The sequence below is a fragment of the Chiroxiphia lanceolata genome, chromosome 2 (assembly GCF_009829145.1).
Source record: "Chiroxiphia lanceolata isolate bChiLan1 chromosome 2, bChiLan1.pri, whole genome shotgun sequence".
NCBI classification, from domain to species: domain Eukaryota; kingdom Metazoa; phylum Chordata; class Aves; order Passeriformes; family Pipridae; genus Chiroxiphia; species Chiroxiphia lanceolata.
The window spans coordinates 71,044,595-71,072,171 of NC_045638.1; the positions used below are offsets into that span (position 1 = coordinate 71,044,595).

The 27,577-nt window shown below is 36.7% G+C and overlaps 2 long non-coding RNA genes across 12 annotated transcripts in view; one reads left to right on the forward strand and one right to left on the reverse strand.

The window, feature by feature from the left end:
* Nucleotides 1-27,577, forward strand: part of LOC116782121 — a 33,357-nt gene that overhangs the window by 2,894 nt on the left and 2,886 nt on the right. For 2 of the 11 annotated variants that reach the window (XR_004355128.1, XR_004355127.1), the window contains 7 exons: nt 2,009-2,110; nt 3,301-3,489; nt 8,273-8,447; nt 10,268-10,354; nt 16,923-17,066; nt 24,283-24,388; nt 25,067-25,112. This is a non-coding gene — a long non-coding RNA (uncharacterized LOC116782121). Of the gene's footprint in view, nt 1-8; nt 1,812-2,008; nt 2,111-3,300; nt 3,490-8,272; nt 8,448-10,267; nt 10,355-10,679; nt 10,746-16,922; nt 17,067-18,993; nt 19,034-24,282; nt 24,389-25,066; nt 25,113-25,502; nt 25,637-27,577 lie in introns of those variants that run through there. The other 9 variants (XR_004355137.1, XR_004355134.1, XR_004355135.1 and 6 more) reach the window with 9 other exon arrangements.
* Nucleotides 8,986-21,657, reverse strand: LOC116782123. Its single transcript, XR_004355143.1, has 4 exons — nt 21,256-21,657; nt 20,080-20,126; nt 11,606-11,657; nt 8,986-10,339 (listed from the first exon to the last, which is right to left on the reverse strand). It is a non-coding gene; the product is annotated as an uncharacterized LOC116782123 (long non-coding RNA).

Here is a 27,577-nt window from a genome sequence, read left to right on the forward strand (position 1 = left end):
TAAGAGTAATAAAGGAACTGATTATACGTATAGCTCTTTTTCTCTGTTTAATGCTTAAATATGTTAGTGATGTTCTGTTGTCAGATATGGACTACAAGAAAGCTTAGTCACCATCATCTCACTTTGATGTGTATATAAAGTCAAGGTGACTGTGATTGTAAACTTTCTTGCATTTCCTAACTATTTTTAAGCCAACAACCTACTGACGTTATTGATTTTAATGTGTACATGTAGTATCCTTTGGCTATTGCATCGCAGTATTTTAATCAAAGGGAGGGACATCTTTTTTGAGACAGAGGTTATAAAATCAGTAGCTAAAATAAGAGGCCGGGTTCTTTTTTGTCAACTGCTTTCTGTTTAAACCCTTCTCTTTTTTCTGAATTAAAAACCTCTTATATTTTTACACCTTTTTTCCCTTGTACTTTTGAAAAGAAGTGCTACATTTTTTCCTTACTATGGTATCTGTAGCCTTGCCAGAGGATAAGAAATCTATATATTGCTCTGAGTTGAAGGTAGACTTCTTTTTTTCTTCTTGGATCTCATAACAGTGCCTTTTATTTTGTCATCCTTAATAGGAGCATATTCTTTGCCCTGTAGCAAAGAGAGAAACTGAACACTTTAGACCTGATGTAGTGTTCTCAGAAATCACTGTAAAGATTTCCATTTGGGAGTTTCAGCTGGCCTTCAAAATACTTTTTCTTAATTTTGATTCTATTATTTCAATTATTTTACCTCCCTTTCCTACAGCCTGTAGGCTTCTGACCCTATTCCAGTAGGGAACAATAGCCAAGACTTAACTTAGTAGCTCTTGTGTTTTCAGAAATTAATTATTTTCAGGAATATTTCTAGTGGGAAAATACCAGTGATGAAATGTTGATGGAAGAAATTGAATGGGACTCAGCATGAGGTAATATAACAACAGTCAAACAAAATTCATGTCTCTGTAATGGCAACGATATTGGCTAGCTTGATGTTAAGGACTTGAAAAGCTGAAGTGGAAATTTGGAGTTGCATTGGTTAAAAGACGTACAAAGTAAAAAGGATTAGAGCAAGACAAGTGTTTTGAAATTAAGTGAACAAATAGATAGGATTTGCCCAGATATGATATGTTGGTTTCTGGTTTCATATGTTAATTGGTGTTGCTCTTTTAAGGGGGGTTGTATTTCACTCTCCTTTTGTTTGGCCTTTACACTGGTTTTCCCCTTCCCTGCATGAAAGTCTGAGATTTCTAAGGTGGTTTTTAGTTTTAACTGGCTTACATCAGAATTCAAAGGCATTTTATCAGTAAGGTGATTTATTTGTTTTGAGAATCTTGGTTTTCAGCAATAGCAGCTGAAGGCAGTGTTTTACTGGAGTTAGCACATTTTACACCATTCCAATTTTCCTATCTCTATTTTGTATGTATTTATAAAAGGGAAATTAGTGCCAAATTATAGCTATGCAAATAAACAATATTTGGTATAACACATGACACTTAAAAAAAGAATTTTAATAGTTTCATTCTGTTTTCAAAATAACTTTGAAGGCTGTTTTGTTTTCTTGAAAATAAGTGGTAATCAAACATAGTAATTAGAGTTGAACCCTTGTGACTCTTGGGGAAAAAAACTTCTAAATATCTTGCCTGCAGAACCTGATTCCTCTGTTTGCAGAACAAAGAATATTAAGTAACACACTCGCTGTCCAAGAAATTAGACAATTCTTGTTACACTCCATAACGTGCTTCAAGACATTTTTCATCTAGTACAGTACAAAAGGAAGGGGTCTCTTCAAGAAAACTGATTCTAAGTTGGCAAGATGTTGATCCATACTGAGTAAGAAGAAGGAGTAATGAGACATTTCATGAAGTTTTAAAATGACAGATTATCCATTCTTACCTAGTTAAGCTTATAGTGTTACCTACCAATTAGAGACTTCTCCCTCTGGAACTTACAGCACTTGAGCTAAATTTTATCTCTATTGTCTTATGGTTCTTTTCTTATTTAGTCTTGCATGTTTTTGCTTTCTACAGTCCCATTTGGGGAAACGTCTGTCCTGTGTGAGGATGCCAGTACAGTTGTAGCCACTGACACTATACATGACCAGAGGCTCCAGTTTCTGGCATCTCTTTCTAGTAAGTGCTGTGTCAAGGCAAAGAAATGCTAATGCTTATTCTGAAGAGTTTAAAAATACCTGTCCTATCTCCTCTTTCTTGAATTGCCAGTATATTGCATACTTACCTGATTTTTCCCAGAATTGCATGAGTCTAAATAGTTTGTTAAACTTGGTGGGACTAATTCTGTGTGAACTTAAAGCCTTTGCAAAATCTTTCCCGTTTCTAAATTATCCTTTGATGGGGTTTTTTAATGTCTGAAAAATGTAGTATCGTGCTTGATGTTAATATGTTTGTGAATGTATTTGTTAATGTATTTGTGAAACAGCTAGTAAATCTGATGATATGAATAAATTTCTTAGGTAGGGATAATGAAAGAAAATAATTTATATTTATGAAGTAGAACATAGATGGGTTTATATTTTTATATTATATATTATTTTTATATGACAGATTTTATTTTGCAGTGCTGAAATACCACATCATGATTGAGTTTTGTTACGATAATTGCTGTAAGAATACATGTGGTTCTACACCCTCAAAAAGCAACTATTTTGGGCCTGGAGACCACTATCCTTCTCTAAATAAAAGACTTTTAAAAATCCTCAAAGTATTTTTAGAGCATTTTGCTGTAATTCTTGGATCCTGCGTTGGTGAGGGATGTGGGAAGTAAATGGGGCGATGATGGTGGTAACAAAAAAACTATTGCATTTTTTCCCTAGCGCCTGACATATCAATAGTTCAACCTCTAGCTGAAACCAGATATTACTAACTTCTTGTTTGCTGATGCAAATTTATCACCCCTCTTATTCTCAGGTGTTGCAGGTTATTGGCCTGTTAAATATATCTAATTGTCCTCTTCCCTCTCAATCTCTCAAACTTCTTTTATACTTTAAAATTAGAGATAATATATTTCAAAGCTATTGTAATGTTCAGTAATTATTCTACATAAAGCATAATTTCTACCTCTGCCTTTAAAACAGAAGGGAATGGCTGTAATTTTCCTTTTCGGTCTCATAGTGCTTTTTCCTTATATCAGAAATGTTATTAACTAGCCACACTGGCAATTTTCATATAACCTGTGGTGTCCTAGTGCAGAACTTTTGTGCTGATGTCATTTTCTGTAAACAATACAATATAATTGACACTGACAATTCTTTCTTTCTCTTTTTTTTTTTTCTTTTCTTTTTTTGCTTGTTTTCTCTTGAAAGTTGTCAGGAAAGTAGTTTCACACCTCGGCCAAAACTCAAAACCAATCATCTGCTTTTTATACGGCAACAGCGCCTAGCAAGGTGTGGACACATCTGTCTTGATAGGATGTCATGAGAGCATCTCCTTGCAATTTGTTTCTCTTCCCTCAGACAAGGTGCCAGTGCAGTGACTTGTTCCTTGGTAGTCAGGTATTGAACTTCCTGCCTCAACTAGAATGCCAAATACTATACTCCTATAAAAAGTTGAAAACACGGAAATGCAGTTAGTTTTGCCACAAACAACTATCCTCTAAGAAAATTTTACTGTCTAAAATACTAAAGCAATATCGTTTAGTGTTAAAAGGGAACTTAAATGTTTAGTAGAATCGATTATTCAGCTTTGTTAATCAGACAAAATATTAAAGGTTCTTGATACAAGTATAAAATAAATTTCTACCTAAAGTAGAAATTTGCTGGTGAAGATGGCCTATCAGTTTGGGGATCCATCTGATCTCTCATTTATGGGTTTAGAATTGCTTGCTTGATTCCCATCTCTTGCTGATTCATACGTGCATCTTTCAACCATGTCCCTTTCTTTCATGGTCCTGTGGTTGATGCGTGTGCACCATCACATGAACTTATTTCTGCCACTTATACTCAAGTTTGTTGAGAGGTCTAAATTTAACTCTTTTTGTATATAGTTAAGAGAAAATTGTTGAAGTACCATGTACTTTAAGAGCTGGTATATCAAGTCAAATAGGGAGAGGCCCTATGCAACCTAGCATACAGCAGTGACTGTTAATGAATGCTTGGAGAAGGCATGTAAATAATGTCTGGAACTGTAGAATTGAAAAGGTTTTCAGTGTATTTAAAAAATTCCAGAGCCTGGTGTTTTAAAATGCCTTTCTGGTAGGCCTAAGACCAGGCTTATCAAAGCTGCTAAAGTAAATTTCTTTTTTTCTATATAACCTTGTGCTGTTTATTTCTTGTTATTGTTGTTACCACTTAAATAGTATTTAAATGGTTTACAATAAAGTGTGCAAAGTATTAATATTTGCAGTTACTTACAATAGCAGGTAATAAATATTTAAATAAAACAATTTTTTAGAAAATAAGGTTTTTTCTCTGTTTAATTTATGTGGCAGAGTTCATATATTGCCATACAGCATAGATAAAATGTTACTGTATTTCTTGCTTCACCACAGAGGACAATACTGAGCTAATCTAAGGCAAACTTATTTTGTAATTCAGCTTGTGTGATTGGCTAATCATGGTTTTATAAAACTTCTCAATTTTTTTTTTTACGTGTGGATTTTTGTGGGTTTTTTCTTTTTTTTTAATTATTAATGCTGTGCCATATTAAATCACTTCTTCATGCATGAAACAAAGGTGTAAACTTAAACAGAAATGAAAAATGGAGGTCCTTATCAGAGCAAAACTGGAGGAACAAAACAAAATGGCAGGACTAAAGTAGAGGTTCCCAAACTTAGTCTGCTGAAGTTTGGTCACTGACGTTGATAACTACAGGACTGTTGCTGCCGGTGATGTTGATTTCTCTGGTTTTATAGGTATCTCTCAGAGCAGGACCTCTATTCTGCATTCACCAACCTGTGAAACACACCTGAAAACAGGACCTGGCTCTGTGCTTCTGCCTCACTTAGTGGCGTTTTACCACTTACTTCACTCCATCCTTTTCTCATCTATCAAAATCTACCCCTGTACTGGCAAGGCCCCCTTTGAAAATTGCTCTCACAACAGTACCTGCTTAAAAGACATTTAAAATGAAATGGAGGCATGGTGCTGGTGTTACGGATGTAGCTAGAAAGTACTATAATGTTCCATGCTTAGGAATAATGTATGAGAAGTAACTGGTCCCACAAACCCTTCTGCAGGTAAGTAATGCTGTCAAAGGCAGTCGAGTGCATTTGATTAAGGATTACATGCGATTAGTGGTCTGCAAGGTTAGGAGTACAACTTGTATCATTAATGAGTATTCACATATTAATGCTGCTTTGAGCAGGAGGTTGAACTAGATGACCTCTGGGGTCCGTTCCAACTGGAATGATTTTTTTGATTATCACACTTGTATTATGCAAATGGGTATTTTATTTGTTAAAAAAAAATTAACTGAATAAGCTAACGTCTAGCAAATCATTGCCATTATTTTACCTATTGCATAATGTTCTAGCATGGAGTTGCAAATTTCACCCAAGTTTAAGATTTAAAACAGTAAGAAATACACCCATGCCTTCTTGTATATTGCTTCAAATTCCTTGTATACAGTTTTATGTCAGTTTGAGTTCCTTGTACAGCTATTCCTTCCTAGCATACAGTTGACTTGGTTCCAGTACTGGAACTGGTCCAGAGTGCCTGAAAATGATGCTTTATGTGCAGTTGAACTGTATGAATGGGCTTAAGCTTATTTTGCCTAATTCAGGTACCACTAGTGTCAACACTACAGTAACAAAGCTATCACTGCAGGTTAGCAGCCTAAGAAAGGCTTGAGGCCTTTCCAAACTTTCCAAAGCAAGGACTCTGAGTGTGAAAGGGCATTCTTATATTAAAAAAAAAACATTCCTAACCCACCACCACCCCAAAAAATACCCAACAAACCCCACCACTGTTAGAGTATACTGTGTAGATTCTGAATATACATAGATGTTGAGATACAACTGGTTGAGTTTAATAAACAATAAATGTTAATTGAATATTAAGATGGACAGTATTTTTATTTAAGAAGTTGTATTTTGATTAACAATAGTATGATCCTTCTCATGTGCAGGGAATTCATATGAATTTCCTTCTTGTTTTTGGATAAAATTTGTTTCCATTGATACCTCTTTAACTGTTCTCCTTTAGTGTTGTTAAGTATTTACTTTTAACTGAGAAATTGGTGATAAGAGAGGAAATCTCAAAATTACTGCTTGGATATAGGCTAGTAAAGGGCCAATCACATTCACATGCATGTGATCAGAAATGTTTTTATGTAACATTTTAACCCTTCCAAATATGTAAATTAATGTCAGTAACAGGATATAGTTGTCACGTCTTATTGGTAGCAGTGTATTTCAGGGAAACATTTGGTTGTATGCTTTTATTTAAAAATACAAGGAGGATGGTAACATTGCAAGTATTGTTTGAAGGACTTGACGTGTCTCTTGGACTCTCAGGGAGTATAGAAAACAATTAAAAGGAGTAAGAGGTGCTAGGAAGAAGTGGAGTTATTTCTTTATACTACTCTTCACCACAGAGATGTCATATACATTTTATTCTTTTCAAATAATATTGATGGGAAGTTATGTGATTATGGGATTAGAGAATCAGAAGACTAAATGCTAGAATAAAGTGCTGAAGACTCCTAAGTCATAAGGACTTGATGCTGTTCATTCATTTAGTCGCTTTAAAGGATGAAGTGGCTGATCTGCTAAGAAGAATGCATCTCGTCAGGATGAGATGCTGTACCAGAGGACCAGAAGCTATCAAGTGTTGCACATAATGTACTTTTAAACTGAGCACAAGGAGCAGAGCTGGAATTTGCAGACCAAGGACTCTTATTTTAATGCCACTTAAGTAGGTTTGAATTCTGCATGGATAATCAAGTAGTTCTGTGAGCACAGGATCCAACAGCCACTAGCTTCCCATGTAGTTGTATCTTAGAGGGAATGAAAAATACCAGCTGCAGCTGGGGTAGTTGTAAGGTGTGTCTCTTATCTAGGTGCTTGTTCCCTAAGAGCATGGGCATATGCTCCAGTCTGTGCTTCAGTTTGGTCAGTTTCTGTGTTGGTCTTCTCTGTCCACCTGCCCAGTACTTGGAATTCTGAATTCTTATTAGAATGTAAATGACTTTTCGACTTTTGTCTTTGACAAACTTTGAAATCAGGTGGTGGATTCAAAAGTTAGAAAAGGTCCGACCTAACTTAAGCAGACATGTTAAACAGCAGAAATCTCTTCTGTGATTAGCAATCTAAACGACGATCTAAGTTGCTTCTGTTGTTAGTGGAAAAGACCTAGCTGCACCCATGTATCCATACGCTCACACACCGCATGTAGCTCATCCCGCCTTAAACTGGCAGCATATGGCCTCTGGCAGGAAACTGTAACCCAAGCAGTTTTGGTGTGGCCCTACAAGCACTGGCGTTTGTAACTGCAATTAGCTATGTGGTGTTGTTTGCTCCCTTTCCCTCCAATTGTATTACCACAGTCATTTGTCCTGTCATGCAGTGACTTGAGCGAGAATATTGATCCTGAGGAGTCTATGGCAAGCAGCAATTTTTAACCCAAGTCAGTTCCTCAATACGGTGCAGCGGGTGGCTCCACCAGGAGATACATCCACACAAATGTGGTCATGGCACAAGGACGAGAACAAACACCGTGAGGGTCATCTCTGTTTGAGCTGGCATTTTACCAGAAGAGATGCTCATCCAATTATGCCTCTAAATCTGTCTTAGATGTGATTCATCTTGTCCTCAAATAAGCATCCAAAGTAAAATGCTGCATACATTCTGTAAAATGGGAGAAAGTTGTGAGGAACTTGAGGGCAGCCTTCTAAAGCTGGCTATATAAGCATAACACTGGTAGATGTCATTCGGTATTTGTAGTTATAAAATAATTAAAACTGGAAGGAATAACTTGAACTACTTGTAATATAATTCTATATTACAACTAAACATTCTGCAAAAATACATGTATCATTATAGATACCCTTATGAAAACTTCTTTGCAGAGAAGAAGTATATAATGTATGAGACAGACCTAAAATTTATTGAAATGGTGCTCTGCAGTAGCATTAAATGGAAGTTTTTGTCTGAGTATTCCTGCTCAAATGAATGGTCCATCTGGTTTCCTTAATTCCTTTATATTTCATCAATCACTGCATATACATACACTTCATGTGGTTTTAAATGCTATTGATAAGCAATATGTTCTTGAAAACTAATTAAATTATTTTCAGTAAGTTTACAGAAAATAAAGCTGCTGTATTTCTTGCTTTCAGTTCAATTTCTTCAGATTATCTGTAAATTTTCAATAATGGCAATACATTCATTCTGCCATTTGGAGGAGCCTGTGCCACAGAGTAATGATCTGAAGAAAGCTCACTTATTTGCAAGGAAGAGTCTTCATTTGGGAATTAGCACCGATGCAGCTAAGAGGTGCTTCCTCAAGTTCAGGTAAGTTTTCTTAAATTATCCTTATTTGGGTTTGGTATGCTGGCATTTCATTCAAATTAGCATATATGCAGTGTCCTGTCAGACCCTTTGTGTTGGTCGTTTGACACGTGAAGTATCTTGAAATGGAAAGGCATATGCAGTAGCACACATACTTACGAGATGGAGGGAAATTTTTGTCTGGAAAATAATTTTAGCACCACTTATTATCTCTGGAGTAGCTGTTGATGGAGAATATGATGATCTTAATGACACAATTCCCTTTTGCTGAAAGTTTTTTCATAATTTTCTTACGTGTTTATTATATGAATTCAGTATTTTGCTAAGCCAGGAGTTGTTGGATCTAAATGTTAGTTATTAGGTCTCAAATCATTCAAAGGAAGTAAAAAGGAAGTCACAGACAGGTTTTCACAACTTGGAAATTTTTCTATTTAAAAAAATCAGCTTTTGAATTTTGTGCCAGGAAATTTTTTTTTCCTAAAATAGATCCTTAAATCCTGACATTGTAACATTGGATCAGAATTTAATTTTAGACAAATGGTTATAGTACATCGTATTTATTTTTTTTCAAGAGAGCCAGTTATTTTTATAACATTAATGACTTCACAGCAGAAATTTGTTTACAGTCATGTTCTGCATGGGAATTCTATGCAATGTACATTCAATAAGAAATATTAGAAGTAGATTAATAGAATACTTGTGAATATTTAAACAGGTACTTGAATTTTTTTGTGTGTGTTCTCTCACACAAAATGATGAGGATTCTCTCACCAAGAGAACTCACTATGAGTTTGGTATTTTAACCAATAGCCAAACAAGTAATAATTTGGAAAAAAGCCAAACAAACAAATGCTTCGTATCAGAATGGCAGGGTACAGTTCATCACCCTTTTCAGTGGTGCACAAATATAGAATCTTTTCATGATACCTGTCTAACTTGTTGCTAAATTACTGGATCACTTGCATCTTTGTAGACACATATATGATCTCAGAAGCCTTAACAATACCATTTGTCTTGCTGAAAATCCTACAGAATTAAAAGTACTTGATTTTTCAAATTTAATACTATGTCTTATTGGTAGTCTAGTCTATTGGTAGTCTTTGGGATCTAGAAACTAAGGCTCCTGCTCTGTATGTTTTTGTGCACATACCTAATTCCTTATCAGTGCCTCCTTCCTGATGCTAAGAACTTCAGTGACATGGAAGGAACATCACTTCTTTAGTGTAAGCCTTTAGTTTAGTCCCCTTATACTTAAAGAAAACACAAAGATATGCTTTATAAATGTAGTGGATAATTAAAAATCAGAAACTAGTTAAGAAAAGCTTTTGAACTGTTAACGTACTCCAGACAGAAACAGCAGTAATGAAAAGGAGGCTTTTGCTTCAGTGAACTTCTAAAAGTTGAAATGCATTTCAATGAAACACAAACCACAGAATTCACAAAACTGAATTCATTCTGGAGATAATGCTTAAATTTTCTGGTCTTATTTTACAATATGAATGCTATGAATAGTGCCCAAAAGGTACGATTTTAAAATTCTTTTTTATAAATACTACAGAGTTATAAAAACTGAGGGCTTTGACTTTATTTTTAATGTAGTTGAACAACAATATATAATCTGAAGCTTATTAGGCTTTCCTGTTGGTGAGAAGGGGTTCTGGCTGTACATGAAGTCAAACTTTTATTGAACACCATTCCACAGAACCCAAAGTAGGACAAGAGCAAAACAGAAACCAAGTTCAGTGTTATTCATAATAATGCTTACAATGTCTATAATACGGATATTGAGAGCAGCAAGGGTGGGGGTTTTTTAACTCTTTCAGCAGAACTGTTATTGTTTCACTTCTGGTGCATGGACAAAACTGGATTTTCTTCATAGATCAGGATTCCTGTACCTGAAGAGTAAGAAGGTAAGGTATTTGAGATTATATTATTTCAGCAAGCTGTTAACAGTAGTTTCAGTTACTTGTAATGCACACAAATACACAAAAATACTTGATTTATCATATATCAAAAAGTCTTAAATATTTTATATCAATTTCTGTTTGTTGGTTGTTTTTTGCCTTTTTTATCTGATGGGTGGAATTTCTGAAAATATTCAGCTCTGCTTTCTAGATGTGTTTTCTGTGAAATCAATGAGCTGACCTGAGTGGGAATAAAGGTTGGTTTATCTTTAGTGAGACCAAGTTAAGTTGTCAATAACTGATGTTGAAATCCCATCCTTGAAATGCTAAGTCTTTGACATTCAGTGGGATGAGAATCTAAGAAGAGACTACTAGGGACTCTCGAGCTACAGTTTAGGTAAATAACTTCTTTGGAGGAGGAAATGAAAGGTTTCTTCTTTTCAAAGTTATGATAATTAAGTAGCAAAGGGTGCAACTTAAATTATAAATACTTTCCATTTAACATTTAATTTAAAATAGATATGCCTCTGTTTGTGAGAGGATTTGTTAATTGCAGTTTGAGCATTATATAGTTATCTAACATTTCAGCAGTACTGTTCCCAAAGAGTACTTCTATACTGACACAGAACATGAATGTCTAGTGCTAATTCCAACCACATTTTTATTTTGTTTCCAACATGTAGCTATGAGTGTGTAGCTAGTTTAACTACTACAGTTTCCATTTTATAAAGACAGAGTTCCCAGTCTTTTGGTAATGTGTGCATAATTTAGAAGTAACAGCTTTTATACTGGAGAGTAAATGTTAGGGGTTCTGTTCAGATCATGGGATTAACTTGGTTTGTTTCCTGCTCTAGCTGGTCCCTACTTTCTCCAGGTACAGGGACGGGCTAGCTCAGTGGTTTGTGTTGTGACAGCTCAGTATAGTTTGTAACCTAGAGCTTTAAAGTCACCCGGAACTTGCAAAGTACAGTGGTGTAGCAGGTACTGCTACCTCAGTAACAGAGACAGGAAACATGGAGAGGAGCAATGGCAACAGGAACTGTTATGGCCGTCTCCAGTAACTTGTCCTGGTTAATCATCCAGGGTCTTCCTTCACACTCTGTTTTTGGGGGAGGAGGAAAAAGTGGAAAACTGTTCTGTAATTGTTAGAGAAAGAGCAATAAATTTTCCTAGTTAAAACCAAAAAGTTCTTCTTCTTTGTGATCGTGTTTCAAAGAGAAAACATTAAAGATTTGGGGATTTGTTTTTAAGACTTACCCAGTTTCAACTATAGACTTACTTCCTTGCCTTCTTCAAAATCAGAAAGATACTATAAAAGATCAAAATTTTGAGATCAAGGTCAAGAATAAAAATGGAGAGTATTTTAAGATAAAAGATTACAACAAATCAAAGAAATACATGTATTACCTTTTTAGACATTTAACTTCAATGAGCCATTAACATCAATGAGATAGATTTTGGATTTCCTATGTTCAGTTCTATAGGCAGTATAGAATGTGAGAGAAACAGGTGCATCTGAAGTAGATCATCTGGTTTAAGAAAGTAAGCAACTGTTCCTGCCAAGCAATTGGTTAAACAAAACTATTAAAATACAAGTGGTTTTATAGTAGCTTTCTATTTAAATGGAGGAAGTATCATGTGCTTGTAATAAGTTGCGTGTTCATGGTGATGAAAAATACAGGTTGTTTTTTTTCCACTCTATAGAAATCAGTAATCCTTGTCATTCTTGCTGTCGGAGATACTAAAGGATTGGGGGCAAATTTCTGCACCTCTCGAATTTGTAAAGTTATAGAAAATCTGAGCAACAGTTACTTAAACGTTTTTTATAATTAAAAAAACTTACATAGCAGACAGCACATTCAATCTCAGAGAAGTGACATATTTTAAGAGTTCTTATCACTGTAGGTAAATATATACCATTAGCACTTTAAAATAGAAGTATCTGTGCAATATATAAGCTCAGACCTCTCTTTGTGGCTAACACATTGATGGATTAGTTTTATGGAATAAATAGTTCCATTCCATTCCTCCTTGAAACACAATTAGCTTCCTGCCCCCTGAGAAAGACGTATCTTAACTTGTTCTTGGGACTTGTGTTCCAAGAATGTCTGAGAGAGGACTCATTGGCTGTGCAAGCTGATGTATAGGTTACCTTAGGGCTTAACAACAATGACAGGACTGTTGGCAGCACCCAACATGCTATGCTGGTTTTGGTTCCCAGCATCATGACATTCTTTTGAGAGCAGACCCAGAAATTTGTTATCCTGGTCATCAATATCCAGCTTAAATATTGTCCTCTTCGATCCCACTATTTTAGTGTTGCTATATTGAGCTGGTTGGTTACATTTGTGAAGGAGGAGACTCCTTTTCCTTGTCTGCAATACAGCTATGGGAGTTCCAGGGTCCTCCAAGAGAGGATATCTCATTCCTGGCATGCTCACCAAGAAGAGGTGATGTAGCCTGTGTAGCGCCTGGAAGATTAGCTTCATTATCATACTGTGGAATGAGTTATTATGTGTTATGGAATACCATCTTACAGGATACAAATACTGTCCTTGTTATCAAATGGAGAGTCCAAATCTGTACATCAGAGAGGGATAGTCAGTGACTTGAATTTCAGTTTCTGCAGCACTGTGAATACAGCAGTCATTTAGAGACCTGGCTTTGAGACTCCAGATACTTCGAAAGGACAGTGGTTCATTTTAAACCAGTCTTAAATTAAGGGACTAAGTATTTCACCTTGCAGATGGGTGAAGTGCCCTCTACTTTGGTTAAGTTAAAGACTCTGGTTGGAGACTTACCTTTTTGCTCATATCTACCCATTGTTTTCATGACTACTTCCAGAATTGATTTACTCTCTAGCTCATTGGTGAAGATGATGATGATGATGGTTCTTTAAGCAATGTCTGTTTTGGCAGAGCCTTCTGCTTCCAAACACCATGTGAGAGTGTTTACTTCAGAGTCTTACCTGTTTCTGCAACTGTTTTTTTTCTCTACTCCGTTTTTAGAGACATTGTCTTTCATTGCAACTTGCTGTGGACTAACATCCTACTGTATCATTTAGTCCTGGAGACATCAGTCGTATATGTTCCCACCCTCCAACCTTGTTTATCTGCTTCACACATAAAGGGTAATCAATAAATACTTATACCTCCTGGGGCACAAGGGCCAGAGGCAAGTGCTATGTGGAATGAATTTCCTAAGCATGTTTTATTCAGGAGAATACATATCCAAGATTAATCTCACCTTAGTAACAGCAAAAAGAGGACCTCTGAAGATTTGGAAAAAGGATCTTGGCTGAGAGATCTGGGGGGGGGGGGGGAAATGTTTGGAATCTCCAGGAAAAAGCACAGTTTTCCTCAGTTTTCCCCCGATGGAAATTTTTAAATTTCTATTCTATTCTATCCCATTCCAACGTTAGAAAATTCTTCATGGGTCAAAAAGACCAGTGAAGTTGATTTAGAAGTAATAACTTACAGTATTGCATTCTTCACAATGCTTTCTGTATGTAACAAGTATTTTAGATTAATTTGTTACAGAATTTCATACCATTGAGAAATTCCAGTTTCTGTATGTAATGGACTACATTTATTGGCAGGTCTTTAAAGTGCTCTGTTAATTATTTGCAATGAGATAATTTTTCTAAAGAGAGATATGTTTATTTAACGAGATTTTCTATATAAGTGCGTCCTTCCTATTAATTTATGACAGGATGCTACTATTATAAGTATTGTATTGTTGATTTTTTTTGTTGGTTTTTTTTGTTGTTGTTGTTTTGTTTTGTTTTTTTTTTGTTTTGTTTTGTTTTGGTTTTGTTTTTGTTTTTGTTCTTACTGAGATTGAGCAACTAGCAAACAAAAAACCACGAACTTTAAAGTAACCTCAGTTTGCAACACAGATCCATCTGTAAGATGAGCCCAAGTTTAAGCTATAAAAAAAAAATGTTACTTTTTTTTAATAACTAATTACCTATCAGTACATTCTATATGCTAGCTAGGTTATGGTCAGTACAGTTCACTTTTGATAGGAAAGTTACAGTTTCAGTTAAAGATTCCTAAGAGCAGGGATCTTATTTTCGGGGGAGATGGAGATAGGGAGACAAAAGCAATGCATGTATGCATTTCTCTTGAATCTGGTTTGGAAGCTATTGTAAAACAAGTCATAAGTAAGGAGGAAAATGCATTCTTGTTCTATCAGATGATTCTGGTGCCTCAGCTCAGTTGTCTGGGAGTTACCATTCATAGTGTCCCAAAGAGAACACACTTGTTAAAACATTTTTTTTTTTGTTTCTTTTTTCTCATTTAAGGAATACTTGGAGAAGTTTGTTCCTTTAGAAGCAAAAAAGATGACTTGTTTTTAGCAGCACAGCCTGAATTTGCTGATGCTGTTTCAAACAACCAAATGAAGTATAGATGTTGGTGGAAGTAATATTGTGCAGCTGAACTAAAGGGATTTTGCTGGATAACTACTTGCCTGTTATTGTCATTCGCAAGTCAGAGGTAATTACCAAAGCTGTAGTCTGGCAGAGGACGAGTAATTGCTTTTATGTGTATTTTTCAAGCCAAAACACACACTTTGCTTTTACCAGTGTTTTTACAAAGATTCAAAATTACCACACCATTGTTGCTGAAAAAACCCAGTTCATTTACAAAAAAAAAAAAAAAAGGATTATGAAAAGAATGGTGACACCTGAGTGGCACACAGAAAACTTGTCAGCTGAACTCCTGAATCTGGCAGAAATTCAAAGTCTGATTTGTCTCTAGTAATTCCATTAACATTTCAAAGGTTGGTGATGTTCTGGGAATTACACAGGAGGGATTATTTTTTAAGTTAAGAATTAGTACTCCAAAGCTTCGCCTGCGCTAGGAATATTGTTGCTATCTTGCAAGAGGTAAAGGGACTATACGTGAGACACTAAGTTCTCTATCAGACATTTTTCTACTTTATCTGTACCAGCATAATTAAAGTATCAGCCGCCTTTCGCTGTAGTATGAATAGAGCTGTATCAGTATAAAACCGTATATACTGGTAGCATATTTCCGCATAGAAGGAAACAACCTAGGAGAGCTGGCCCAATTCCAGAAATTGTTTTTAGTTATGTTGCAGTTGCTATGCCTGTATAAACTGTTTGTATTGGAGACCTTATACCAGATGAAAGTGACTTTGTTCTAGTTTATTTGCCCTTATCCATACAGCCCCATAAAAATTTACACCACTTCAGTTTCATAGACTTGATTTGCCTTTGTGTGCAAACTTGCTCTTTACACTGACTTATCTCCATTTACGCTAGAGGATATAAACGGTGAGTGTTTTGACAATGAAAATACTGCATCTTCCTTTCTGATATAAGCCTATTCTGTTCAATTAATACTAGAACAAGCACAGTTTACTGTGAAGGTTAGAATATTTTCGTCTGGCTGCGTGCACCAGAGTCTATGGAGCAGCTGTCCCCAACCCAAATCCTAAAAACTCTCTGTTACTCAGTGTGGAACACAATGTTTTACGTACTCCTATCAACTTTCAACTGCTGTTTTACAGATCAGTGTCTTGCCTCACTTTCCTGCTGTGTAAGTGAATCTTGTCCAGCATGTGTTACCTAAGAAAGAATTAGAAAGGTTGAAGTCAGAATATCAGAACTTGGACCACATGTGAATAAGGCCAATCTTCATGTACTTGTTCTATAAAGATATTCTTGAGCAGGTTCAGATGATCTCTTTTTTAAAGCTACAGGAAAGATCTTTGATCCCATGTCGAAAGGTGGGGAGGGGATTGTGATGAGGAAAAGTCTGAAAATCAGTATAACCCTCTGCTCTAAGCCTGGGAGCAGTAAAGAAAGGACCTTGTCAGAGACTAACTCACAGGAACAGAAAGAGCCAAAAGCCCAGGGACCTTTGATCATTCAGAGAACATTCACTAGCTTTAATTAGGTGCTGTCTGTCCTGTGCTATTGACTGTTTCTTCCACCCTCTTGCTGTCCATTCTACCTCTGCTTCTGCTTCATTCCTGCTTACTATGTATGCTTCCCCTCACCCAATCTGCCCACCTTACCCTGTATCTCCTATTTTGTTTGCAAGCAAAAGCCACTGACAAAGTAGAACTACTGTTACATTTACTGTGGTGCTGCTGTTTGTGCTCTGTGTGAACTTTTCCCCCTGTTTGGACTGTTGTTTTTAATATGCTCAGGGACCTTTTGCTGTTCTGTGTATATACACTATCCAGCATAATGAAACTTCAATTTTCATTAGTCCTTAGAGGACCTTAACAATGATTAAGAATAATGTTCCTTTATTCTGCTCTTTTATTAAAATAATTTATAGGCAAATGACCACCCTTAATGAGATGAGGTTTATGAGATTTCATGGGGTAAAAGGAATTTTGCTCTTGCAGTTTTTCTATAGGTGAACTGGTGATGTAAAAGTATAATGTTACAACTGTGGTTATGTTAGTGTCCAGCATAATACAATGAACATTTCAGAATTAATTTTATATTGACTATGTTTGCATTGCACTTGCAGTGGTTTGCAAATTGCTGTTTGGTTTTGCATGTCTTACAGCTATATAATTTGCTTTCTAGAAACCATTTTGGTAGGTGTGGGTTGCTTGTCAGAAATCCGTTCCAAAGCTAGAGTGCGAAGCAAGAAGGGTGCTGATGATGAATATGAATGGATATCTTAAGGATAACAATGGTCACAGCATCTTCAAAAGCAGTGGCATTCTGGTAAGAATTTGCATGTAATTTATTAAACACTACTCGATAATTCTTAGTAAAATGTGTTTGTGTATCTCTGAAGATTTGTGTGATGAATTTTTGTTCTAAAATGTGAAAAGTAGAAGGATTGCTCTATATCATGCAGTATTTTAAATTCTGAAGCAGTGTACAACAACTTTACTTACCAGTGACTTCTTGCATATAAAAACAGTGAAAGTATCTTTTTAGAAAAGTAAGTTATTTTAGAGATGCAGTTAGTGGCCATTTATGGCTCACAAACAGAGCCCCTGTGTCTCTGAATATTTAGAACTGAATATTTTTGAACTGTTATTTTAAAAAACCCAGCTTTTTCTTTTTTCACTCAGAGTATGCTATAACTAACCCCTGGTGGCATATTTCACCACTACACATGTAACTGTTCTAACAGGTGTTGCATCCAATTTTGCAGGAGATATGAAACACGTAATTATTGACAAACTAATCATAGCTGGAAACTTTTAATCCTCATATAGGTTAAAAAACATATAATGGCAGCATGCTAAATTACTATACTAATACTACTTCATTGGAAGTTTCACAGTGTTTAAATAATGTACACAATTAGAAAATGCAAATAGAAACACCAGTGAAAGTGCTACTGTAACTGTACTATAATAGAAGTGATTCCCTTTAATTTAGTATTTGAAATAACTTAGGCCAACAATTCTTTACAGAAAAATTCTTGTTTTCACCAGAGCCAAGTATATTCATACCTGTGTATATATTGACTTGTTGAAATCCACAAAGAATTTGTGCCTCTTTTTCTTCCTACTCTTTGAATCCCACTGGTGGTTGATATTGCAGTGGAACTGATCTGGTAGCAGCTGGCAGTTCTTAAAGCTTCTTTGTAAAGGTATTTTGAGGTGCTGGATATGTATATGCTATGTAGTAATGAGCAGCACAGACACTGGGTGCTCTTCTGATGAACTAGTTTCATAGCTGATGTAGCTGTTCCAGCAGTGCTACTGCCAGTGACATTGGGGTTTTGACAAACTTTAAGAACTCTTTAATTTTCTCATGCCATGCAGAAAGCTATGGTGGCTCAGGAGTTGATTCCCAAGCAGATTAGGCATTAATCGGATCGAATGTGTTGGTCAGAGGGGTGGTGGTTAATGTCTGAGACTGGTAAGAGCATTCGGTCCAGTGCGTGCCTGTCAGAGGCCTTAGCCCTGTTCAGAGGCAAGGATAAGCAGCTCAGATGCATCCTTGTGCCAACACGGATACTTCCCATGGGCACAGGATGAGAGCAGGAAAACAGTAGTGTATCCTCGGGGGGGCAGAGTACCAGCTAAGCTGACAGAGTCCAGCCGCACTGTGCTCAGTTACACAGTATGGACATGCATCATAACAGGTGCCTAAGGCGGTGTTGATTGAAACAAAGTATCCTCACTAAGATACTGGGAGAGGAAGTACGGGGAGTGCCTGGTGGGTGACCTTCTAAGAGGTCTGTGCCGGACTCCAAAGGTCTGATATAAGTGCGTAAGTTAGACCCGAAAAGATCAGTGTAAGCAGTCTCCTTATTTGAAATTGGATGGGTATGGAAGGTGACTAATAGTGACTTCTATTTAATATCCCTTTCTGTAACTCTGAGCTTTTCATTTTTACTTTCTAGGTGGGAGGGAGATAAAATCTGGCCCTCAAAGTGCTGTTTACTCATTCCAGTGCCAAAATGCAAAACACAAATCAGCAACTGTAATTTTAGGGCATACTAGGTTCTTTTAGCTGCACTGTACAAATATGTATGTTAGATGTATGAATATAAGCTTAGATATCTGTTTCTATGTATTTATAAGTGGTTTTTAAACTGTTGTAATTCTTTAGGCTAATATAGTAACTTGGGATGAGGAAGTTAGGCTGCTTACAACTTTTTTTTTCGTTTTTTTTTTTTTTTTGCCAGGCTAATCTTTCACTCAGATTCGTTGCACGGCAAGTGTTTGGTTAGTTATTTTATCTTTCTACATTTTAAACCAACATCTGGGGGGGAAAAGGGAATTATATCTTCTTAATTTTAAATCCCGCAAAATCTGAAGGATGATATCAATGAAGAAAAACCTAGGTTGCAACTTCCATGTCATAGAGGTATCTTACCTTAGTTGCAGTATTTATAAAAGTCAAGTCTGGAGTGTCTTTTTCTGTTGATCTTTTCTAAGATGACTACTGACTGGTATTCTTTCAAGTAAAACCAGTTAAGTGATTGATTTGTAAAAGAGTTGACTGCCGTTTACTGCTTAATTTCTCTTTTGCTGAATCATTTCTGTGATATTGACTTAATTTGTGACACTTTAGTAGGTGCAAGCCTGAGGGGGAAAATGTTATAGTTCTTTCACAATTCATTAGTTTGTGGATATTTATGTTGTTTCCACACTGAATGACTCATATGTTAAATGAATATGCCAGCCTCAAGGCATGTCCTCACTATTGCAGCCCACAGTGAAACTTGATGCCATCACACATAAAAGTGTGGAAGATGCTCTTATGCCCATTTGAATCCTTGAGAAGTTTTGTGCACTTTGGACATGTGTGCTAGCAATTAATATACATTCTTTCAAAAAGCTCTGCTTTACCATGTCTGATTGCTCTTTTTCACACAACTTGCTGAGTTTGTAAGCTACATCTGTCACGTGAGCATAAAGTGGAACTGAAAAATAGTGATTTTTATTTTAACAAAGTGGCACAATTTCAGTGTATTCATTTCTGGACTATTTGATGAGAGACTACAGAAGTAGCTGATTTGCATTGCCACCTGTATTTTAAAGTATTTAGACAGATTCAGAAACTGTTCTATTTGGGAAGTCGATAGCACAGATCTAGTGCTCTCCACATTGTAAAAACACTAATTAGTATTAGATTGAACCATTTGACCCATGGTTATCTTAGCTCTCCTTGAATTTTGGCTTTCTTACCAATTTAATTTTTCATTGTTCTATAATTATGTGAAAGACAGACCAGATTTACCTATCGATAACATCAGATAAATTATCACATCACAGAAGCTTCACACTAGAATGTTGCAAGAAGGTTCTTTAGTATCTGTAATAGGGAAAGAGATGCACACTCACAGCAGTGAGATGAGAGGAAAAGTTTTGAAAAGTACATGAAGTAAAATTTTTCTGATATTGTTTTGAATCATTAGGACAGTTGGGGGTTTTTCATGTGTCATATAATATTAACTCTAAGCTTGAATTGATTCATATATTGAAAATATGTGCATGGCTGCAGAATTTTTGTTCTCTATGTGACAGAGCCATAGTTTTGATAAGAGTAAGACATTGCTGTGACAGGATAGATACAACATATCACAAGTCAGGTATTCTGGCTTTTAAAGAATGGTCTTGTTCTACTCTACATGGTATGTAGTGGAGGAGTTTATGCCACAGTGAACAGATACATTCATGGGAAGACCACTCTTTAATATAAATTTTTCACTTAACACTACTCATGGCTGTACATTGGGTGCGACTTTTTCTGTTTATGTCCCTGTTCATTTTCAGGAGGAGGTTGTGATTGCTCACCTAACTATTTTCACTGATGTGGAGCTTGTCTGTCCCATCCCTTGTCAGGTTTAGGCTTTAAGACTGTAGGCACATTAATAAAAACTATACACAACTATGAACAAAATTGATCACAATTTCCACAGGAAGCACTGGAAGGTAATAAAAGGAACCATTTCAATCCTGTTTCTAATTCTAGCACTCGAGATCAAGTCATCTCAGGTCACTTAAGCGTCTCACTAAAATGGTATAAAATGTATAAAGATGTAACAATCCTACTGTTTAATCTTCAAGTGATGTCGAAGTATAGGCAAGGAGAGGAAGGAGGTAGCAAAGTGAAAATACATCAGAAATTACTGCTCTGGCCAGGCTGATGTGTTTGAGAGGATGGAGTGTGGGTGCAGAGGGTGGTATCTCTGCCTCTTATATAGCTGTATTTGCTTGTAATAAACCTAAGTAGCAAGAGCAAGGCAGAAAGCAGACATGCTGGTACATTCCACATGCACAAGTGTAAAAGCTGCCTCAGCAGACTGTACTTCTTGCAGTCTTCTCTGTTCTGAATCTTTGGCTTGTCAAGAGCCTTTCTTGGTTTGCTAGGGAGATCCTGGAATCTTGCTTGTGTCTGCTACAGCGTGTGCAGTTTTAGTCCTGCTCTCTCACTTTCCTACCTGTTTCAGAGCGGTTTTTTCTGTTCCTGTACTGTGTGATGAAGATGAGCAGCTCCAAGGCAAAGTTTAGGCGCTGAGTTTTGAGGAACAAAATCAGGATTTCTTACAAGCACAGAGGTGCATCGATGTCAGAGGCTGCCGGTACCTCTTCCTTTTTCTGTCGAATCCTTCAATGCTTTTCTCCTGGGGTGCTGTTTTCACCCGTGGCTGTGCTCAGCTCTGCCAGTCTCCAAGCACATGGAGGTTTTGCACGTTCAGGGCGTTCTCCATGAGATCACTGATCGAGCCAGCGCGGCCAGAGAACTCTCCCTGGGGATGGTCAGGGCGTCGCTTCTGTGCCTCCGGCCCGCCGGGGCCGCGGCAGCAGCGGGCGGGAGGCTCCTGCCCGAGCTTGGCGGCATTAGGACCCGGCGGCTTCTTCCTCCCTCCCTCTTCCCTCCCTCCTTCCCTCCCGGCGGCCCCGGGGAGCAGCAGCCGCCCGCAACCGGCCGGGCCCGGGCCGGTGCCGCGGCCGAGGGACCTTTGCCCGCCGGCCCAGCTGGTGCCTGGGGGCGGGCGTCGCGCCCGCTCCACGCTGGCTTCGTGTCTGTTTTCTTCCGCGCGTATGTAGCATAAACTTAAAGCGTCCTTTAGTGGTTATACAGTGGATTGTGGCAAGCGTTCGTATTCGAAAACGTGCCTTGGCTAATGTTAAAATACATCCCATCTAATGCCTACATGATGTTAACACTACGAGGCAGGTATTCTACTTTCACTCCAACTACTGCGTCTCCTGCTGAACTCTTTACAGTGTAATATTTAAAACAAGACGTTAAAAATAAGAGTTCTGACCATCGAGTTAAAGTGGAGCAGAAGCTGATATATTATCTGACATTTGGCTTCTATAGTGCCTGTCACAAAGTAATGGCTCTGTTAAACTGCACATTAATCATCAACAACTTCAGAAATGCCTGTTTCAGTCCAGAAACTTTTATTACCAAATAAATAGCTTTGATACTGTTAGTGTGAACAAAGAAGTGCCCTTAACAAGAAATTCCTTCACACCTAAATGAAGTTAGTTTACACCTTCTCCCCCATGAATTTAGTTTATTGCTATTACCCACTGTTCACTTAAAATGGGGAAAAAAAGCATGGGGCAACTTTGCAGGTAAACGTACAGTGAAGTATATTTCAAGTTATGTGCATTCAAAATGTCCTATCAAGCATATAATATCTTTAGAAAAGAAAATGTTCCTTTTATTTTAGAAAACGTGTTATTAAAATGATCGCAGGCAAAAGCTATGCAACTGAAAGGGAAATCTGCCACATAACAGTTCATTCACTCAAATATGCAGTCTATGAAAACAGCAAAACAGAGTAAATTACACAAGGAGAATAATTTTATGTTCCAATATCCTGGTGGTGAATGATCTGCCGCATTCAGAACATAGATGGAAAGGTATGTTGCCTTTTGGGTTTCAGAAATTTTATGTTGCCTTTGTGCAACCTGTTAGCTTGCTTTTATTTCAGGCAGTTTTTCTGTCATTACAGGCAGCAAGGTCTTCTTAGACTCATAGCTGTCCATTGACTGAAATTCCCTTCTCTGCCAGAACCAGTACCCATGTCTACATTTGAGTATCACCACGTGAAGTTCATGTAGCTCTTTAAATTTCTCAGTTTCTCGTGTCCTAGTACAAGCTGTATACTCTCTGTCCAAGAGAGAGTTCCCAGGCAGTCTTTCTGGTTCTGTATTCTCTGTATTATTGATGTTTTGAGTCTTCATTTATACCTTCTACTGTACCGCATGATGCTTTAGCCATTTACTTCTGCCCTGTTTACCTGCCCTAGCCCCAGGAAGTGCCAACCTCCCGTTGACATTGCTGGCAGCCTCTCCTGTTCCACCACCTTCAGAAAATATAATATTCTCTTCGCCTTCTCAGATACAATGGGAAAAATAAAATAAAATATATGAAGCCAGATCCTTACACTCTCTTTTGTTTTTACCATGCCTATCCTAGTAAAATTAGGACTCACTGCTCTTTGAGAAAAAATTAAAATTTTCTGTATGTTTTTGTAATGACTAATACAACAGGGCAGTGACAATATGCGTTTCAAACTAAACCAGGATGATCTAATCAAGATAACCAGGCAGTAGAGTGGTGGCATACTAAGGATTTAGTGCTTAAGCTAATTCTAGCTACCTTGTTAGTGGGTGATCAGTTAGTAGTCACATTTTGGGCGCTTGTTAGCAAGATCTGTAATGAGAATGCTTGTTAAAATAATTCTTTAAAAAAGTGGTAAATGGAAAATTGTTCAATGTCATGTCTTTGAAGAATAGACAAACTTCTAAGAAGCTGGCTGTGATTGTAAATCAGGGAAAATTGCATTTTAGGTAGAGCCTGCAGTGAAGGAGAAAATGAGTTTATAGTCGTACTGGTTTTCATTTTTTCATGTATTTGCCTTTATTGCTTAAATAAAAGCTTAATGTGTCCAAACTTCAGTTGTTTCAAAATCTTCTAGTTATGACTATACTGTTGTTAATGAGCTATTATAGCATTTATTGCAAACTGTAGGAAACATTACTGTAATGTGAATAAAATTTTAATAATGAAATCACGTTGCTATTCTTTTTCTTTAATTGATATTTTTACACAGGGATTACTATATTTGTTCAAACTATAATACAGTTTCCTCTTTCACTAGTAAATACATCCTAATGCTTCAGTTGATATTAACTCCAAATAAGTTGCTTCTTGATTTCTTTATGTAGTAACTGGTTTGATATATACTCTCATCGTTATGACATTGTATTTAGATTAATAACTGAATTTCCTTGGCAATCAATATGAATGGATTACAGATGATGTGAAAAACATTTCTTCTTACAGTTTTGAATTTTCCATACTTTGGATTTTTCTTTGTGTTATTTTCTTGTGTTGTAAGATAGCAAGCATAGAAATGTCTGATCTGACCTCTTTACAGCAATTATTATTTTATGTGTCCATGCATGAGACTCTACATTTTAAACTTCCTAATTTCTCTTCCTAGGAATTTTCCATGTTTATTATTGTCCACATTTGAACCCTATCCAGTTTTTTTAGTACCCTTTTGGAGAAGGGGTGACCTGTACCTCATATGGGATTTTCTTTTTCTGGTAAGGTCAGAGCATTGATTTTTATGATCCTATTACACTGGCTTTCTTCTAATTCTCTTCCATTGTTTAAGCTGCCTGTTTTATTATTCTTATTTTGATTGTAGTGTGGTGTTGAGCAGAGACTTTCACTAAACTGCTGAAGTGGGCCCTGGTTCCTTCCTGAGGCCAAAGCAACTGGTGTACTTTCCCACTATGGCATAACTGACCTAATGAACAACTTCCATTAAACAGATGCAATCCTACCACTGTACCATAACACAGGACCAAACACATTTTTTTAATACACTTTGTAGTTAACTATTTGCTATTAAAGAAATTATTATAATGAAATCAATCATTTAATCCAATATTTTACCCTGTTTAGATTTTGGTCAGATTTTGATCTATGATTGCGTGTGTCCTCATTTTTTTGTTCCTTCAGGATGCATTTTTCTCCTACTTTAGGCTTTGAAAGAATTTTTCTGTTATCTAGATCATTAGATCTGGAGCAAGAACTAGATTATCATCAGTAGTAGTTGTTCTATTCTGTTTCTTTTTTACATGATGCCTAGTATGGCTTTTGCTTATTGTTTGTGTTAGGATAAGATTTCTAAATCTGTGTGAGACTCCTATTTGATTATTCAGCTGATTTCTTGAAGTTCATTGTTTCTTCATAATGTTTTATTATCCTTTTCCCAGCAATAAGCATGTTTTTGGAGACCCTGAGAATTTCTTAGCATCTAAGGTATGTCAGTGGGTTTTGCTTCATAATTTTGGGGTTTTAGGGACCACCTTATATTACTGAAATCTCTTTTTTAATAGGGTAGATTTCAAGTTCAGTAAGTTTAACAGGGAGAAGCGTACATTGTGGGGCATGAACTCTTCACATATATGAAGGGATTCCTTCCATTTCTTACTCTTGCTTTTAGCAGTCCTACATTTTACCACTTTCTCATCAATTATTTCAGAAAATAGCTTATGACATCTGTCATACACATGACAAGGGTTTCCATAGTTTGTTTCCTGCACTCTGCTTTTTCTGCCAAAAATTCTGTATGTGTCCTGGATCCCCCTATACCTTCCCATCACTCTGATTCTCCCTTCTCTTCATTTGCTGTGTCGAATTGTCTTGAAGATTTGCCCATGATTCACACTGGGGAGAAAATAGCTGGTGCCAGCCATGAACACAATCCAGCTCTTTGTTATAGGATTGAGGAATTTAGGAAATACCAAAGTTGAAGTTGATGCACATAGCTGTGCATCTACCAGGTATGTGTATGTGTAATTTTGTGATAATTATATGATCAGGTACTGTTTAATAAAATATTGGTTTGTGTAATTGTAAATTATTAGTTCCTATGATTTTAGGCACCACACAGACAAAGGCTGAAAAGATGATCTGCAATTTTAAGTGCTGGCAATGTAAATATAATACAGTTGAAAATAGAAAATATACACAAATATAATAATAAAATATATAAAATATAGATGAGAAGGGAAATGCTAGTAGTTAGGGGGAACAGTCATACTTTAGAGATCCAACTCAGATACCTAAATAAAAAGACTGATCTGCCTAGGCTATTTCCACAGCTTATACAGAGACTCCTTCAGGGAACAGTTTGGAATGTTTCAGGAGTTCTTTCAACCAAATCACTCTCAACAGGAGCCTCTCCACTTACTGTATAGTAAGATATGTCTCCTACATCTCACCCTTGATTACTTTAGACACTTAAAAATACGTGATATGTGTATAACTGCTTATCACACGTTTTGCTCAGAGGGGCTGTAGGGTCATGTTAGTAAGCTGAATTTCAGAGAAAGCTTTGAACAACAGCAATGCGATGTGTTTTCAAATATTTAAGGGAGTTACCATAAAGTGTAAGGTATAAAACAGAAAAAGGCACAAGAAATTTGTGTGAAATTACAACGTGTGGGTGAGAGAGGAGCTGGAAACTGGACTCCCGATGCGAGAAGCATCTCTGAGTTTTATTTTTTTACCAGTAAAAAGTGGAGGGTTTTGAAAATGTGTTAGCCAAACACAAAATAAAAATCAAATTAGACAGTATGATCTAATGGTCTTCTAAGCTTTATGTTTCACGAAAATTGTCCCAGCTTCAAATGGGAGCAAACCACACTGTCTTCCTGACAGTGATTAAGGAGCAATAGGTGTGGTGGTGAGAAGCAAGGATGGGCCTTGAAACTGAAGACAAGTAATAGATATTGCAGAAGTAGCCAGGGAGAGCTGTGGAGACTTATGTGTTCTCTAAGTGATCAACTAGGAAAAGGGTCTTTGCAGCAGTTTTCTGAGTGAATGCATGCAATATTAAGCTGTGTCTCTCAAAGGCAGAGAGAAAAAATGTTGCTGAATCAAAACGTGATGATGATGATTAACCTGATTGTTTGGAAGAGTTAAGAAAAATACCATCTTGAAAACATTGCATTGAAAGTATCTGCAAATTATGAATATGAATCTTGGGATTTGGAGTATATTTGGGATCTAAGGTGATGCTAGAGTTATATGTCTGCACAATAGGCAGGATGATGGTGTGGCTACGCAGCTTTGTGAGTGCCACCACCAATTAAGTCATTCATATGGAAACTGTATAGATCTGTCCTCAAATATAACTGTATTATTTATTATTAAGTTCTTCACTCCTACAATTGCTTCCCACATAATATTGCTTAGAATATTTCCCTACCTGCCACAAAGGGCTGGACGTTAATTGTTGAGTTTGATTTGCAATGTCATGGTGGGGTGCCTAGAATGAAAAAATGTGTTTTGCATTTGCTGGGAAGCCACTGATCTTTTCATTTGGTTTATAGTAATAGTGAACACTGGATACAGTAATTTCTTTACAATTAAATTATTAAGTTAAGTCTTCTAATAACTATACTCTGTAGCACTTCAGAAATAGGTAATTGATTCTGTTCCTCATCCTGATGCTGCCTGATGATGTAAGAATTCTCCCCAAGAGGAGGAAGCTTTCAGTTTCCTTGAAGCTTTTATAGTCAGGTTCCATACCACCAGTCATCTTTTGTTTCCCCCTTCAGCATGTCCCAGAAGTCACAGGTTGAGAAAGGATACTGGAGAAAGGACAGAGGAAATAACATCTGCTCTTGGCTAATTTTCCACTGGCATGTATTCATATGGGCATGGTAGCAAACAGGTATGAATTAGAATTGCTTCTAGGTATTTCTCACTTAAACCAG